The sequence below is a fragment of the Hermetia illucens genome, chromosome 3, assembly GCF_905115235.1.
Source record: "Hermetia illucens chromosome 3, iHerIll2.2.curated.20191125, whole genome shotgun sequence".
NCBI classification, from domain to species: domain Eukaryota; kingdom Metazoa; phylum Arthropoda; class Insecta; order Diptera; family Stratiomyidae; genus Hermetia; species Hermetia illucens.
This window is the reverse complement of record NC_051851.1, coordinates 94,098,539-94,116,131: the sequence shown is the minus strand read 5'-3', so window position 1 is coordinate 94,116,131 and position 17,593 is coordinate 94,098,539. Positions and strand designations below refer to the sequence as shown.

The window sequence follows — 17,593 nt, the reverse complement described above, 5'->3', positions numbered from 1 at the left end:
ATGAAGATCTTTGAGTGCGCGGCAGTTGCACTTGCATAATAATTAAAATTTCAATTGCGCTTCATTTTTCAACAGCTATTTACGCCAAAAAATTACTCCGCAAAGTACTCTATCGATTATAGTAAATAACGTACGCTTCACATGAAGAGTTCAATATTATTAATAACATCAACATTATTGATAAGTGTACTGTACACTGTACACTGTCAGCATTGCGCTCAAGATTATTATCTTGATTTGACTCAGGTACTCATTCACAGCTGGGTCGACTGGTATTCGACATCCAGTCACGATAAATCCCTGAGTCATCCGGGCACCAACATTATTACCAAATCTGAGAAAGTTCACATAAAATAGATGCAAACAACTCGGAATACCGGGAAGCGGATGCTTCGGGTATAAAAGTTTTGTGTTCATCTTATGTGAGAAATTTCCTATGCACATTTTCCCATTTGTACATGGCTAAAAATTCAAAATATTCCTTGATAGATCCAACTCCGCTGTTCATATGAGTTTACTTTAAGCGATCACGACGTCATACACGGCTTAGATTGCAATAAATTCACGTGAAACACAAAAATTTGGTCTTCTATAATTTTGTATTTTTAAGCTTTTGTGTGACCTTATTAGAGTCGATTCGATGTCTGTCTGTCCGTCTGTCTGTCTGTCTGTCACACTCGATTTATTCGGAAACGGCTGAACCGATTGTCACGAAAATTGGTAAGAGTATGTAATCTGCCGTTCCCTTTACATGCAGCAACTGGCGCCATTTTGTACTAAGTTTAAGGGGGGCTCCCCATACAGGTGAGAGGAGGCTGCGAAATCTTTTTTCACAGAATGTAGCCATGTGGGGTATCAATTAGTACTTTTTGAAACTGGTTCAATATTTGATATTGGGTGAAACATAGGGGAATGAGGGCTCAAAATATGACCATCAAAAAGCGTAACAGGTCTCCTTCTCAGAACCTATCCAACCGAAAAATCCGAAAAAAATCGCAGTAGTGCATCTATATGAAATCTAGGCCTCAAAATATATCCCGTCCCGATATCTGCACAAATAAAGTTAAAAATAGTATATTTACACATTTTAGAAATTTACCCGGCACTCCCCTTATGTTCATCGAAAAGGTACAAAATTTAGCATAGGTGTAGTGAAGAACATGGTGCACAATTTGGTCAAGTTTGAAGAAAATCCAACTATTATTAACAAAGTTATAGGCGGTGAAACTTTACAATTTTTTGTGAATTTCGTGCACTCTACAACCTGCATGACGTCATCATCACATATCAATTCGTCAATACCACAACGAAGTAAGTTCGTATGAATTGGGAGGAAAAGGATTATTTTGTTTTAGTTTTTTAGTCATTTGTATATAAATATCAATTATTCCAACGAGACATGTGTGTATGTAGGTATATAGTATATGCGTGCTAATGGACTTTGCGGGTAGTGCCTAATTCAGATAGATATAAGAAGTAAATCGGAAATATGGATACGATCAATTTATATACGTGCCTATATGTGTACAGTATTCGCAAAAAGGCAGTTTGTTTGTTTCGGGTGAGCGTAATATCTACGGCTGTAATATGGACTTATGTCTCGTAGTTTGGAAAAATATGAAGGGTTATGTTGGATTTGTAGCTATATACGGATAGAAAAATGTGCGTTGAAATGTCTTAGATAAGATGAACACAAAACCTTTATACCCGAAGCGCGAGCTTCCGGTATTCCGTCTTGTTTTACAAACAGAATTGTGTATCATACTTCTAGGTGTGAACTTAAGCGGGGTTTTTGGGGTGAATTTCTATAATATGGTAAGATATCATTATTAATTTTATTTGAGCAGGTATCGGGGCACGATTATGATTTTTTTCAGATGTTTTTGTAGGATAGGTTCTGAAACCGAGAACTGTTATACTTTTAGGGGCACACATTTTGAGCCTTCACTCTCCTACGCTTCAGCGAAAGTCAAAAACAAGATCAGTTTCGAAAAGTACTAATTAAGCCCTTTGATTTGATACTCCACATGACCACATGCTCTGAACTCACCTTTCAACTCAACACAAAATGGCGCATATTCGTACCAAATTCCATGACAATAAACTTAGCTGTTTCCGAATAAATCGGGTGTGACAGACAGACAGAATCGATTCTATTAAAGCTTTGTTTTACGCAAAACCTTTAAAAGGCCTGGGAAGAAGTAAATTCTTCACAAATGGAACTTTAATATTTCACTCGATCATCAATTATCCTCGTTAATTATGAAGACGCGGTAAATTCGCGGGAAATTGATAAGTTTGAACTGCAATAACTTTGATACTAATAGCCGGACTTCCAAGTAATGTGGCATTGTTATTAGAGATGGGCAAAAAATAACCAAACTGTTAAAAATAACAGTTTCTTCATCAAAAACGAATTAATCGTTTTTTCAATTTTAAAACAACAGCTACATTTTTCTGCCTAAATAAAACATGAAAATGAAGCGGTAATGTATAACATTTAACGTATGACAAAATCAACTGTTAACGATAACAAGTGGAAAGAAGCGTTTTCTGTTAAAACTAAAAACGCATCGCATCGAAACGATTAGCTAGTCGTTTCGGCTATTCTTCATGGGAATGAGTTAGACAATGTCGAGTCGAGCATATCCGCACATACGATGCGTATGCAATGCACACAAAAACACCACACACACACCAGTACAGCTCAGCAGTACGTGCGCGAACCACAACCGAGAGCGAATTTCTCTTTCAATACAGAAGCAATGAGCCTTCCAGGCAACAGGTTACAATTGCAACGAAACGACAAATAGCGAAATCGCGACACTATACGAAAGAAACAACTGTTTTTTTATTATGAACTGTTTCATTGCAAAACGAAAGAAATGAAAACAACTGTTTCGATTTTTCAACTGTTTTGTTGCAAGTTATTGAAGAACGATTAACAGTTGATTTTTCAATTTCAATGGAGATGGGTGTTATTTTTCAACTGTTGTTTTTAACTGTTATTTTTCTTGAAAAAACTGTTAATTAACGTTTTTCAAAAACAACAGAAGCGCCCATGCCTAATTGTTATGCGTGATACTATCCTCTATGCTAGTATCCCTAGGATGAACTTAAGGGGAATTTTCCAGTCAATTTCAAAAAGTTGGTAATATACTGTTAATAAATTTATTTGAGCAGATATCGGGGGACATATTTTGAAGCCTAGATTTCATATAAGCGCATCACGCTAAATTATTTAAGATTTTTGGGTTGGATAGTTTGTGAAAATGGGCTCTGCCTCACTTTAAGTATGCACATTTTGAATCCTCACTCGATCATTTTGCAATTTAATCAATCTTTCATTATATATATTCGGTTCAAAAATGTACATCTCCCTTTGCATGTATTGGGAGCCCCCACATAAATTTATACCACTCACTATATGCGTGGAATTTCATAGTTCCCATATGTCCACCGAATATTCTCGTTAATTATGAAGTCAACATCTTATTAGAAGGACAATTTTCACGGAATTTTTTTACTAGAAATAAATAGTTGGAATTCAACCAAATTTGGCATTATATTAGTCATACTTCAAACAACTTTTAAGAATTTTCCTCAAATATTTGAGTGAGCATTATTCTGCGGAAGGTCATAACGAGAGTTCTCCAACTGCGGGACGTTTGGGGATTAGCTTTTAATTTTAAATTATTGGCTTATTTTCTATATATATATATGACATCATATAATAAAATAATAATCAAAATCAAAAATTTTGCAGGTGTTTAAACAAATTTTTCAATTTTCACCGCTTTTTGTTTTGCAAAGAACGCAAAAGAGGCATTTTTACAAAATGATATCATCCCAAATATTGGTTCATATTCTTGGTAGTTTTATAAAAAATCATAGTTCCATATTTCGTAATGTTCGGTTTACTACTTTTTGAGCTAGAATTCTCGCAAATGTAAAAACCGCCATTTTGAGGAAAACGAATTTGAAAAAGGTTGTTTGAAAAGTCGCCCTTAAGATGAAGATATTTCTCGCTCTTAATTTCTAACAAAATACAGTTACAACAAATTCAAATGCACTCGTATAAAGGACTGATGTCAAATATTTATAAATACGCTATTTGCATCACGCTACAAGATTACGTAAGGATATAAAACGACCAAATCCTGGGCGTTCGAGTAGTAGATACTGCGATTTTTTAAATTCCAATTTTCTCCTCCACCCGCATATAATAAAGTTTAGTGCAACCCTTAATCATAAAACTAAGCACAAGACCAAGCCCAAAAGATTATACAGAAAGTAAGCCCGGAGAAAACCAACAATAACGAGATAAATTATCAAATGATGTACATCAAGCACTTTTTTCATAGAAATGGACGTCTCTGTGTGGAACACCAGTTGAGCCTTATATTTTGCAGTGTCCAGGGAGATTATTGTGGCATATTATTCTTGTTGAAAATAAATTGCTTCATGCACCGAAACTCTAGCAACGTTTTAAAGTTTTCTCATAAAAAACTAAAATAATGCCAACAGATGCTACGGAGGATATCATTCTGTCCGTTTGGAGAATGGTGGTGAATAAAGTAGCTCAGCAATAAAATAGTGCTAAGGCTCAATATGGTCAGAAATTAAATGAAATGGTGAACAAGTGGGGAAACCGGATACGGGACGTTTCAAGTATGAACGGTTTTGTGCTTTCCTATGTGAGGAACTTTGTTGCGCGACATTTCCGTTTGTAAGTCGTTGACAATGCAATTGGAAACTTACATAATTTCTAATATGTCTTTTTAAGGTTTTGTCTTAGCCAGGTCAATTTCGATTTTGCATGTCTATTTGTCACAGTCAATTTATTTCGAAACGGCTATTGTTATGAAATTTGGGGAAAGAGTGTGGTCTATGAGTCCATTTACATAAATTGAGTGTGATAATTTTATGTTGGGTTTAAGCGTAGTACATTTTTTTATAAAAATTTGGTAATGGGGGATATCTAACGAAAGGAAATTAGTACCTTTCAGAACTGGTTGAATTTTCCATATCAGATGGGAGGTAAAGGAAGAACCTACTCAACTGAAAAATCTGAAAATAATCACAAAGACGGTTCCAAAATACATCCCACTCCCTTACCTGCTTAAATAAAGCTAATAATAGTAGATAATTTAAATTCATTCTATGGGGTTGCCATTTACAACGTGGTGGGCTAAAGCAATGCAATGCGTCTTCCGATTGCATTGCATATATGTGCTAGGCCTATGAGAAGACCAAGCTTTCCAATTGTAATAGTATCAGACCAGTGTACTTCGATGATATGACGCGGACAAGTGTTGGCGAAGGCTTGGGGTCTTCGAATGACAGTGGGGGTCACTTTCCATATGCTCCTTCTATATAGCAACACAGAAAGAACATTTGCAAAGAACAGTCTCAACTTGATCTTGAGATAATGTCTACATAACTATGTACATTTCCAAATTTTAGACAAGGTAGCAAAAGTTGATCTAGAGCTGTTTCTTCGTTTGGCAACATCCAGTTCGGTACCACCATCGGCATAAACCACGCTTTCTAAATATACAAATTGATCCACGACTTCAATGCTCTGCACTCAAAACGCCTCTAGGACACAGTTAAAGTGGGAGTGAATGTTCTGATAGGGAAGATTTAGCCAACAGTCTCCCTGACTTGGAGCTGAAGTTCGCTGGGCTGTGATTTCCTTTCACCTTTTCTGAATGGTTTAGGTAATAATGTCACGAACAAACTTGTCGGATTTCCAGTTTATTCCATTATGGGAGGCGTTGGCATTTTCTTTGCCCTCATTGACTGTTAAGCGCTGGATGCTGGCGCGTCACTAAAGTGGAGTTTCCGTGGGATTTGGGAAAAAAGTTAGATTGATCGTAAAGAAGTTTTTACGTTCTTGTAGGTGAGTTTCCCGGGTTTGGGGGTATCATCAAATTAGGACATAGGGGTGTTTCAATCATATGCGATATACTTGCGCATTGAGAACTCAAAATGTGTGCCCTACAAGTGAAATAGCCTCAGAACCTATCCAATCGAAAAATTTGCAAAAATCACAGGAAGCCATTTATTCAAAATCTAGGTCTCAAAATAATTCCATTAAGATATCTGCTGAAATAAAGTTAATAATAGCATATTACTATATTTTAGAAATTCACCCTAGGGGGGCTTAAGTTCATTCTAGAAGTATGAAATTTGGCACCATTATAAGTGGTCAAAGGCTAGTATAGGTCCCAGGGCAAAACATGGATTGGTATCCACGATGGAGCATAAAACCTAAACGGGGCAAATTGTACCAACTGGTCCTCCAGGTTGGAGGTGGCTAGGGCTGACAACCCTACACGGGAAACAGCTTGTTACGAAGCCACAACAGGAGCCTCGGACTGAACGGATAACACAACGACGAACCCGGCAACAACAAAGGAATAACAATTTGAGCATTTTTTCATGTAACGTGCGCTCCCTTTACAGAGATGAGGCTGCCGAGCAGCTAGCCGACACCCTGTTCCAATATATGGCTGATTTAACAGCGTCATAGGAGATGCGTTGGACCGGTTTCCTGGAGAGGAGCCGCTACACCATATATTATAGTGGCCATCCAGTAAACCATGTGCTCGGAGTAGGTTTCTTAATAATAATAATCGTTGGCGCAAAAATCCATGTTGATCCTTGAAGTGTGTTAGAGCACTTCATTCAAGACCGTAACGGTACACTAGGAGGCAATGTGGTCAGCATTGCGCTCACCCGAGATTATTACCCCGATTTGACTCAGGTACTCATTCACAGCAGAGTCGACTGGTATCCGACGTCAAATCACGATACAAATTCCACTGCCACCAGTGAGATTTGAACCGCGACCTTCCGTACGACAGCCTTGCGCTCTAACCACTCAGCTATCCGGACACTAGTAGGTTTCTTAGTCAGCCAAAAAATGAAAAGTGCTGTTATTGGATTTGAAAACTTAAGCGAACGGCTGTGCACTCTGCACTTGCGAGGAAAATTTAGAAATATAAGCCTCATAAACGTTCACGCCCCTACAGAGGATACTGCAGAGTCGCAGAAGGATATCTTCTACGAGGCAGCTGAACCAACCTTCGAAGCCTGCCCCAGATATGATATCAAAATCATACTTGGGGATTTTAACAGCCAAATAGGGAAGGAGCCCGTATTCAGTCGATACGTTGGCTCACATAACTTACACCAAAATACAAATTCAATTAGCAGTATCACACGAAATGGTTGTTGGAAGTACCTGGTTTGCGCGGAAAGCGTGTGGCGCGGCAGGATTCGCAGCATTCGAAATTTATTTCGAATGTTGCGAATGCGAACAAATAGATGGCGCGGAACTTTCCACTTTGTAGAGCTCGCGACGGGAGTGGAGGACTAGCGAGGAAAGTGTGCCATGAGTTAGGGGCAGAAAGAAACACATGAACGTTTGGATAGTCGGTTATCACGCGGTGCAGTTTTTAATTAATTTAAATTCATTCATTAAAATTAATAAAGTCTAATTATTACATCTATCGAGTATTGATTTTAAATTGGTGACCCCGAAGAGCACCGCAGCGCCAAACATCAGCACCGCAGCCCCAGACGCCAGCAACGCAGCGCCACGTCGTCTAACAATTTACGACCCCCTCAGCAGGGGCAACTACCTCATCGATACTGGTGCGGAGGTTTCGGTTCTTCCCGTACCTCGCCAACATCAACTTTTCCCACAACCGCTCAAACTGGCGGCAGCAAATTCCTCCCGCATAAACACATACGGGTATAGGCAAGTGGACGTGAGTCTTGACTTGCGTAGGACGTTTACGTGGCGTTTCATCCTGGCGGATGTCAGCTTCCCCATATTAGGGGCAGACTTCTTGTGTCACTATGGGTTGCTGGTGGACTTGCAAAATAAGTCCCTTATAGACCCCACGACCAACCTTAATTCGTCGGGACAAATGGTATCTCACCCAGGCAATAATCTTTCCGTTCTTTTAGAAGATATTACCGACTCTCGTGTTCGGGCACTTCTCCAAAAGTTCAGCCAGATTACTACCGAGTGTAGTCTCTCCAAACCAGTGAAGCACAATGTGCAGCACCACATTATCACTACTGGTTCCCCGATCTTCTCGAAGGTGCGTCCTCTACCATCCCAGAAACTGGCTGTTGCACGGAAAGGGTTTGAACAACTCGTTCAACAGGGTATCTGCAGGCCCTCAAACAGCTGTTGGTCTTCCCCACTGCATATGGTCCTTAAGCCCAACGGCGAATGGCGCCCATGTGGGGATTACAGAAAGCTAAATGCATAAACTGTTCCTGACCGATATCCAATTCTACTCATCCACGACTTTGCGCATCCCCTCGCGAATTGCCGCATCATTTCGACCTTGGACTTAACCAAGGTTTATCACCAAATCCCAGTAGCTCCTGAAGACATTCTAAAGACGGCAATATGTACACCCTTTGGACTCTTCGAGTTCACCCGAATGACTCTCGGATTGTGCAATACGGCGCAATCCTTTCAAAGGTTCATTCACTCAGTCCTGCGAAACCTTGATTTCTGTTTCGTATATTTGAATGATGTTTTGGTCGCTTCTTCCACTGAGTCTGAGCACTTACCTCATCTCGAGTGCATTTTTCAACGTCTCCTTGAGGCCGGTTTAGTCCTAAACGTTGAGAAATGCAAATTTCTCCAAAAACAGGTGAGATTTTGAACACGTACTTGTCTGGCCCCAAAACTAAGGACACACGAGAGATCGTGTGGTCTGAAGAGGCTATCCGCGCGTTTGACAAATCCCGTCAACAACTGGCCGACGCTACACTCTTGGCATTCCCTCTGCAAGATGCACCCCTAGCCGTTTTTGTTGATGCCTCTGACATCGCAGTAGGTGCTGCCTTTCACCAAAAGGTGGATCAAGTTTGGCAGCCGTTGAGCTTCTTCTCGAAGCAGTTGAATTCCGCTCAACGGAACTACAGTACCTACGATCGCGAACTGCTCGCCGCGTACTTGAGCATCAAATACTTCCGTTTCTCCCTAGAAGGCAGGCCGTTCACAGTGTTCACGGACAATAAGCCTCTCACGTATGCTTTGAAACAGAAGCCCGACAAAGCGTCCCCTCGTCAGCTTCGACACCTGAGCTTTATAAGCCAGTTTACATCAGACATCCAGCACGTGTCCGGCAAGGACAACACGGTTGCTGACGCTCTGTCTCGTGTCTCCGAAGTTAACATCCCCGCCTCACTCGATTTCTCGGCTATTGCCAAGGCGCAGGAGGATGACGCAGCACTTCAGAGCCTCAAATCCAACCCCAAATACAAATTTCGGGAGTTGCCCATCTTCGGCTCAAACCTCTCTCTCTGCTGCGAAGACTCGGAAAAGGGACCTCAGCCATACATTCCGGCCACCTTTCGCAAGGGAGTGTTCCACGCGGTTCACGACTTAGCGCATCCAGGCATCAGGACAACAAATCGGTTAGTCACCGATAAATACTTCAGGCCTTCCATGAACAAGGATGTCAATTCCTGGGCCAGAGAGTGCATCGCATGCCAGAAGCGTAAAGTCTCCAGGCATGTTAGGAAAGAAGTGGGCCCATTCCCCCGCACTACCAAGCGGTTCCACACAATACACCTCGACATAGTAGGGCCTTTGCGAGACTTGCACGGTTATAGGTATTGTCTCACAATCATCGACAGGTTTACGCGGTGGCCTGAGGCAATACCTCTGAAAGACATTACGGCGCAATCATGTGCCGAAGCCCTCTGTCGAGAGTGGATACCTCGCTTTGGCGTCCCTGCAGTGGTCATCACTGACCAGGGAATGCAATTTGAGTCCACCCTTTTCTCCGAGTTAGGCAAAATCCTTGGTTTTAAACGCCAGCGGACTACTACATACCACCCGCAATCCAATGGGATGCTAGAACGTTGGCACCGGACGCTGAAAGCCGCCATTATGGCACACGACGGTCCGTCCTGGTCCCAAGCCTTGCCTCTCGTCCTACTCGGCCTACGTACAACCCGATGAGAGGAATTTGCTGCCAGCCCCGCGGAGCTAGTATACGGGGAGAACCCGAGATTCCCAAGCGATCCGGTCTTTGACAAGAGATCGGGTCTCACGGAGTCGGGGTTGGTGCGTCTGCTGAGGGACAATCTCCACCACACATCCGACACTCGTCCACATCTGCCTGTTCGCCCAAGGAACTGGACACGTGTACGCACGTTCTGGTCAGGACAGATGCCGTCCGGAAGCCGCTGCAGCCTCCATATGAGGGCCCGTACCGCGTTCTCGAGCGGGGAGAACATTTCTTCCAGCTCGAGATCGGTGGACACAAAAAGGCGGTCTCTCTGTCCAGGCTGAAACCCGTGTGCGTCCCGAAGCAGCGTCGTGTCCGCTTTGTGGATTGACGGTGAACGAAGTTCCGGGATCAGTCGCCGAAACCCCTAGGTTTCATCTGGGGGCGGAGTGATGTGGCGCGGCAGGATTCGCAGCATTCGAAATTTATTTTGAATGTTGCGAATGCGAACAAATAGATGGCGCGGAACTTTCCACTTTGTAGAGCTCGCCACGGGAGTGGAGGACCAGGGAGGAAAGTGTGCCATGAGTTAGGGGCAGAAAGAAACACATGAAGGGAGATCATTCTCTTCTGCCTCTAACGTTTGGATAGTCGGTTATCACGCGGCGCAGTTTTTAATTAATTTAAACTCATTCATTAAAATTAATAAAGTCTAATTATTACATCTATCGAGTATCGATTTTAAAAGCGGTCCACAAACATACGTGGGCCTCTCCAGACTCGGACCACTTACAACCAAATTGACCACGTGTCGATCGAACGCCGCCACCTCTCAGCCTTGATGAATGTCAGAACATAGAGGGGGGTTAATATAGACTCGGACCACTTTCTCATTGGGATGTTGCTCGGAGCCCGAATAACAACACCATCCAGAATCCCCTCTGACAATCAGGTGAGAGTTAACACTGAAGCCATCCACAACACAGCCCTCCACACCTATAAGAGGGATAACCGCAGTCAACAGCGATCCTGGAGATGAAGCATCAAAAAATGATCTTCACAATCACCTGAAGAACGATGTTATAAATACGTCACCAAACATACTTCGAACGGCTGGTTTGACCATGAATGTAAGCTAGCAACGGAACGGAAGAATGCTGCATACCGAGTAATGCTACATTCTCAAAGAACGCGGGCACGCGCAGAGACTTATCACGAACTCCGTCGAGCGGAGAAGTAAGGAAGCTTGGGAGAACCAACAAGTCTGTGAACTAGAAAAGTACAGGGAGCAACCACACCATGCGCGGAAGTTTTACCAACAAGTCAGCAGGATGAAGCCTTACACACCTCGATGTTCATCCTGCCGAGACAATGAGGGAAATCTGATTTCCGACAGAATGGGCATATTGAAGCGATGGGTTGAGTACTTTGATGAACTATTGAAGAACCAGAACATCGGCGAGTTGGAGGTCCCGCCAATTGAACACGGACAAATACTGCTACTACTAAGTATAGAAGAAACAATCTGTGCAATTCATCGGCTTAAAATCATAAGTCGCCAGGAGCCGATGGAATTACAGCCGAATTGGTTAAATATGGAGGTGAGCAATAACACTAAATGTTTCATCAACTTGTGCTCAAGGTGTGGGGTAGCGAATCAATTCCTGATGACTGGCAAAGAGACATTATCTGTCTCATACATAAAAAGGGAGAGTTCAGCAATTATAGAGGTATCACGTTGCTGAGTACCATCTATAAGATATTCTCCACTATCTTACTGGATGGATAGCCCCATACGCCCAAAATATCATTGGCCCACACCAAAGAGTCTTCACTACAGGCAAATCAGCAACAGATCAGATTTTCTCTGTACGGCAAGCGATGAAAAAACTGGTGGAATATGGACATCAGTTGCGTCATCTATTCATCGACTTTAAAGCTGCTTATGATAACATAGCCAGGGTAAAACTGTACACGGCCATAAGAGAATTCGATATCCTGACGAAATTAATAAGACTGACTAGGCTGACCCTGACCAATGTGCGAGGCCAGATAAAAGCAGCAGGACCACTCTTAAGAGCATTCGACATCAACAACGGTCTACGACAAGGGGATGCCCTATCATGCGTCCTTTTTAACCTGGCCCTCGAGAAAGTGATCCGTGATGCTGATGCAAATGAAAGAGGCACGATCCTCTTTAAGTCCACCCAACCAATGCTGATGATATCGACATCATGGGAAGAACGACCCAAGACGTACAAACTGCCTTCATTCAGATCGAGCAGGCGGCGCGAGATTTTGGGCTGCACATCAATGAAGGTAAGGCAAAATATATGGTGGCAATGTCAGCACCGAAAACCAGCCAACCAACAACATCAAACCGCACACACCGGGAAAAATGAAGATAGGAGACTACAACTTTGAGAGCGTTAATAATTTCTCCTATCTAGGGTCGAAAATCACAACCGATAACAGCTACGACGATGAAATCCTCGCATGGTTGTTGGCAGCCAACCGAGCCTATTTCAGCTTACAAAAACTGTTCCGCACGAAATGTCTCACCATAGGATCCAAGCTCTTACTATATAAGGCAATGATCTTGCCAGTCCTAATGTATTCCTCGAAGACTTGCCTAGGGTCGTAGAAGCAATACCCATCAATTTCTTTTTAAAACAGGGAATGTATTTCTAGTTTATGCTGGCTGGCGCCAGGACCTGTAAGAGCTGGGTCTGATTACGCATGTCGCATGTCATGTCTTGCATTAAGGTCATAAACTGGCTCGTCGTTTGAGTCAGTGTAAAGAGAAGTCCTTTCAGACTGTGGGTTGGGGCGCTTGCATTTTCTTGGTCTTGAGGTGCGTATTTCGGAACGTTAGCATAGTTCACGCCTTATTGATGTAGGTTTTTAGAGCCTCTCCTAGGGCCCTTGCTGTTGGGAGAGGTATTTGTTTCGGTGCGTTGAATTCTTTGTTTTGGTTGGGATTTTTGCTTGATTTCAGCGTACACTGGGCAACCTCTGTAGTTAGTCGTATGTGCTCCTTTTCAATTGCTACAGTTTTTAGCATTAATATCCTCGTTAATTTTCTTAAAATTACCTGTTGCGTGCAGATCTCCAAGTAATTGAAAACCAAATTAACTGAGTGTCCGGATAGCTGAGTGGTTAGAGCACAAGGCTGTCGTACGGAAGGTCGCGGTTCAAATCTCGCTGGCAGCAGTGGGATTTGAATCGTGAATTGACGGCGGATACCAGTCGACTCAGCTGTGAATGAGTACCTGAGTCAAATCAGGGTAATAATCTCGGGCGAGCGGAATGCTGACCACATTGCCTCCTACAGTGCTCTGTAGTGCACCGTTACAGTCTTGAATGAAGTGCTCTAACACACTTCAAGGCCCTGATCCAATATGGATTGTTATGCCAACGATTATTATTATTATTAAATTAACTGAAGTGGTGATGATGTCTTCCAATGAATCAAAGTTAACAAAAATCAACTATGTGAATTATCTAACAGTTATAAATGATTTTCACCTTTTGGTTCAGGTATTTATTGTTTTTCTTAATGAATTAATTGGTTTCCTTTTAACCTATTGTAACTACCAGAAATTGAGCACTTGGGATAAAGGGATGTTAGCAAAATTTTATCGCAGTGAAACAGAGATATATTTTGTTGTAAGAAAGTTAGCACATTGTATTATATATGTTGAAATGGAAGAAAAAGTGAGTTAAGCAGCAAACATTTTCTTCTTTTATTTTATTTTCGAAAATAAACTTTTTTTTAGAATTAGCTACTATTTGACGTTTATTCCAATGGGTTAGCTATCGCAGTTTTTGAATTATTATGATCTTGTGGTGTAAACACAATGTTTCGTTTTGACTAAAACTCCTCTTGCATAGAATTGCATGGCACCGTTCGACGGGTAATTTTGAAACATCTTGCATATAATTAAGATTTTAAGTCAACCGGGCGAGACTTGTTCGTTATGAGTTTAGGCAATCTAAAAAATGCAATTATGAGAAAAATGCTTTTCAAATTTTCGGTATGTTTGCATTGGAGGAGGCCTCTCCTCCGTCGACATATGCTTGCAGGCCTCTGAGCTAGCCAGGATCGAAAATGGGAGGAGGGGGCGGGTTCTTTGACCACTTCGATCCCTCATGTGTCATAATACAAAAATTCAGATGCCCCTTTCCGATGCGTGGGAATTTCCGCGAAGCTACCTTGAAAAATAAGCAAGTCGGAATACCGGAAGCTAGCGCTTCGGGTATAAAGATTTTGTTTTCATCTTACGTGAGAAACTTTCTACGCATATTTCTCCGCATATGGCTAAAAACTCAAGATATTCCTTAATTTTTTTTTCAACCTACAAGAAATACGTACATATTGCAGACGTAGATATTATGCTCTTCCTAAACAAACAAACATTGCCTATTACCGCATACTGTATTCTATATGCTTGTATATAAATTGATCGTACACTTATTTTCGATTTACTTTGTGCATTAAAGTATACATATGTACATATAAACTACGTATATTGAATACCGCTTGTTCAATGTACAAATTTATCTATCTGAATTAGGCACTACTCCAAAGCTTCATTTACATATACATATAAATAAATGATATGTTATGATGACGTCATACACGTTTTAGAATGCATGAAATTAAGCTAAAAGGTAAAAGTTTCACGTTCTATAACTTTGTTAATAATAGTTGGATTTCCTTCAAAGTTATGCCCTATGTTATCCCTTATGCATGTGCCAAATTTTGTAGTTCTAGTATGAACTTAACGGAGGTTTTACGGCTAAAATATGGAAATATACTATTATTAAATTTATTTTTGCAGATATTGGAACTGGATGTACATATTTTGAGGCTTATATTTCATTTAGATACACAGCAATATTTTTTTTAGATTTAGTTGAATAGGTTGTGAAACGTCATATTTTGAGCCCTTACTTCCCTACTTTTCACCTGATATCAAATATGGGTAGTTTCGAAAAGTATTAATTGAGCCCTTTCATTTGATACTCCGCATGGGCACATTCTGTGCAATAACATTTTGCACCGTCCATTCACGTATATCGGTAGCCCTCCTTATATTTAACACAAAATGGCGCTACTTGCTGCATGTAAAGGAAACAACAGACCACACGATCTCACCAAACATTGTAGGACCATGCTCTATGTTATAGCCTACATTGCCGTAGTAACTACGTAATTCTAGGATAAATTTAAGGGGGGTTTTCCAGTCAATTACTGAAAATTAAAGTAATATACTATTATCAGCTTTATCACTCCCCACCATTTCAATAAATGTCCAAACTAAGGCTGGTTTTGAAAAGTACTAACCGAGACTTTTTATTCGATAACCCACACCACTATATTTGGTGAAAAAAATATACACTCTCCCTTTTGCATGTATGGGGACGTACAATGAACTCACTGTATTCGTGAGCATTCACAGTTCCCACCTTTCCACCAAATTTGGTGTCAATTAATATAATCGTTTCCAAGAAAAATGCGTGTGACAGACAGACATAAAATAAATCGGTTTTAATAAGATTTTGTTTAACAGAAATCCTTGAAAACAATCTCCTCTTGTGTCCAGCTGATCAGGCGTTCACTCCATCAGTCGGTCCCTGTCCCGTTCATTTCTGACTCTATTGACCCGGGCCTTGAACTTCAAGTCGGCTCAGCGGAAGCAGAACCCAACTCAAATTTTTAGACGGCTAAATGCTAAATGGAGGAAAAAGCAGCTAAACACTGAGTACATCCTGATCATAGCAATGAGGTAATGGAGCAAGCATATCAAAAAGAAAATACCCCAAACCTATTAACTACAGGTCTTGACACTATTAGGAAATGGGAAAGGAGACGGAAGCGTCAAAATTTATTAAGGAAACGAGGAGTCAGGTAACAATATCTAGCAGATAATTCGGGGTAACTGCTAAATGATCAAAAAGGAAAATCAAGAAAACTCACTTGTCCAGAGTGTAGCTTGATGTACATGCATCATTAAATAAAATAGCTTGATACTTCTCCGCTTAAAGATTATATAAAAAACACCGAAGTAGAGAGCAACCATAATGTGAACAGGAGCAAAACAGGAATAAAACACCAATTGATATATGCTCCAGCGAAACTATTATAGATGCCTTTGAGAATTTTTGCAGCTTCTAAGTACTGTGGGAAAAAAGCTGAACCTAAACACATTTATTCCATTGTGTAAAAAAAATTACTCCAACTGCGTTAGGTGTCTACATTTGAATTTCAGGAATAAATATTCCGTACCAACTTAGACGCTGACCTCAGTTATATTCACAGTAAGTTAATGTATTATTTACTTATAATAAATATTCACTATATGCAGTATCTCCGAGGGTGCGAAATACAGAAAGATTGGCATAAATTACATTTGGCGATATTCCAAAAGTGGTATTGCGTTTTAAGTTTAAACATCTTTCAAGTTCAAATTTTGGTTGTTTTCGACTTTGGGTTAAAAAGCAGCTAAACAGTTCTGCAGGATCTTAACGTATACGTATATGTACATATACGGTTATTAAATCAATCTATCTACAAACCACTAAATAGATAACTATTGTTGGTAGTTATATTTGCTCAGCTACATTACTAATATTTCAGTTTTTCACGAAATACCCCTGGAAGCATAATTTAACATCGTTTTGCAAAATTCCAACCTTCATTTATAGAAATATAATTAAAACTTGCAGGAAATTAACAAAATATCCATAATGGTTTCGGCAAACAATAAAACACCAAACAAACATGAATGGGTGCCGGTCATAATTAATTCATTTTTAAATTTTCTCACCAACTCCAGCTGGACCCGCAGTTATCGCGTTATTCACGTAATTGCAGAGAAATATTAATAAATTCACGACCAGAAACGAAATGAAGGCGACGAAAATAAATCTGGGATTGTACTCACGCTTTTCCGCTTATCAAGATTGAAGTCGTCTTGGGATGCTTTCTCCCGTTCAAGAAGTTTGGCACCGCACTCGGGCTGCGCTGGCTGCCGTAGATCAAGTTTTTATGTGTTTTCTAGGAAGAGAATATCAGAGTCTCCATGAAAAATTATTCATTTAATTAACGCCACAGAATCGTTTGTTGTGCGTTGCCGTTGACACCGACGCTTATCAACAAATGGGAGCATCCGTAACATCTGCGGTGCCCTCTTATAGCAGCGCTAGCACGTACTATGTCTGGGCTTGGATTAGATAAATTATGATAATAGTACGTACTCTTATCACTGATAATAGTATGTACTCTTATCATTCTTTCCGTAGAGATACTTGAGATACTTGAGTTTGCAAATGTGTACATACGTTTTCAACTAGTTTCCAGCTTGAAGTTTATCCGCTGTTTGGACAGTTTCGATTGTCGTATCGCGAATTGAATTTGATACTTCTAAAGTTTTTTCAGAAGATTCTGATCCATTATAGAAGTCGGGAGCGGTTCTAGCGCTTCGTAAAAATGCTGCGATACATGTTAATCTGCATAATTGATAAATTTTGCTTTCTTGAATGGAGTCTGGTTTTATTACTGATTTTGTCTTCTGCATAAAGTTTTTTTGATT

The 17,593-nt window shown here is 40.8% G+C and overlaps 1 protein-coding gene across 1 annotated transcript in view; it reads right to left on the bottom strand.

The window, feature by feature from the left end:
- Positions 1–17,175, bottom strand: part of LOC119650705 (fatty-acid amide hydrolase 2-like) — an 82,669-nt gene extending 65,494 nt beyond the window's left edge. Inside the window, exon 1 of the mRNA XM_038053705.1 lies at positions 16,946–17,175. The gene's annotated coding sequence lies outside the window, so the exon portion shown is untranslated. The remainder of the gene's footprint in view (positions 1–16,945) is intronic.
- Between the last annotated feature and the right edge of the window lie 418 nt (positions 17,176–17,593).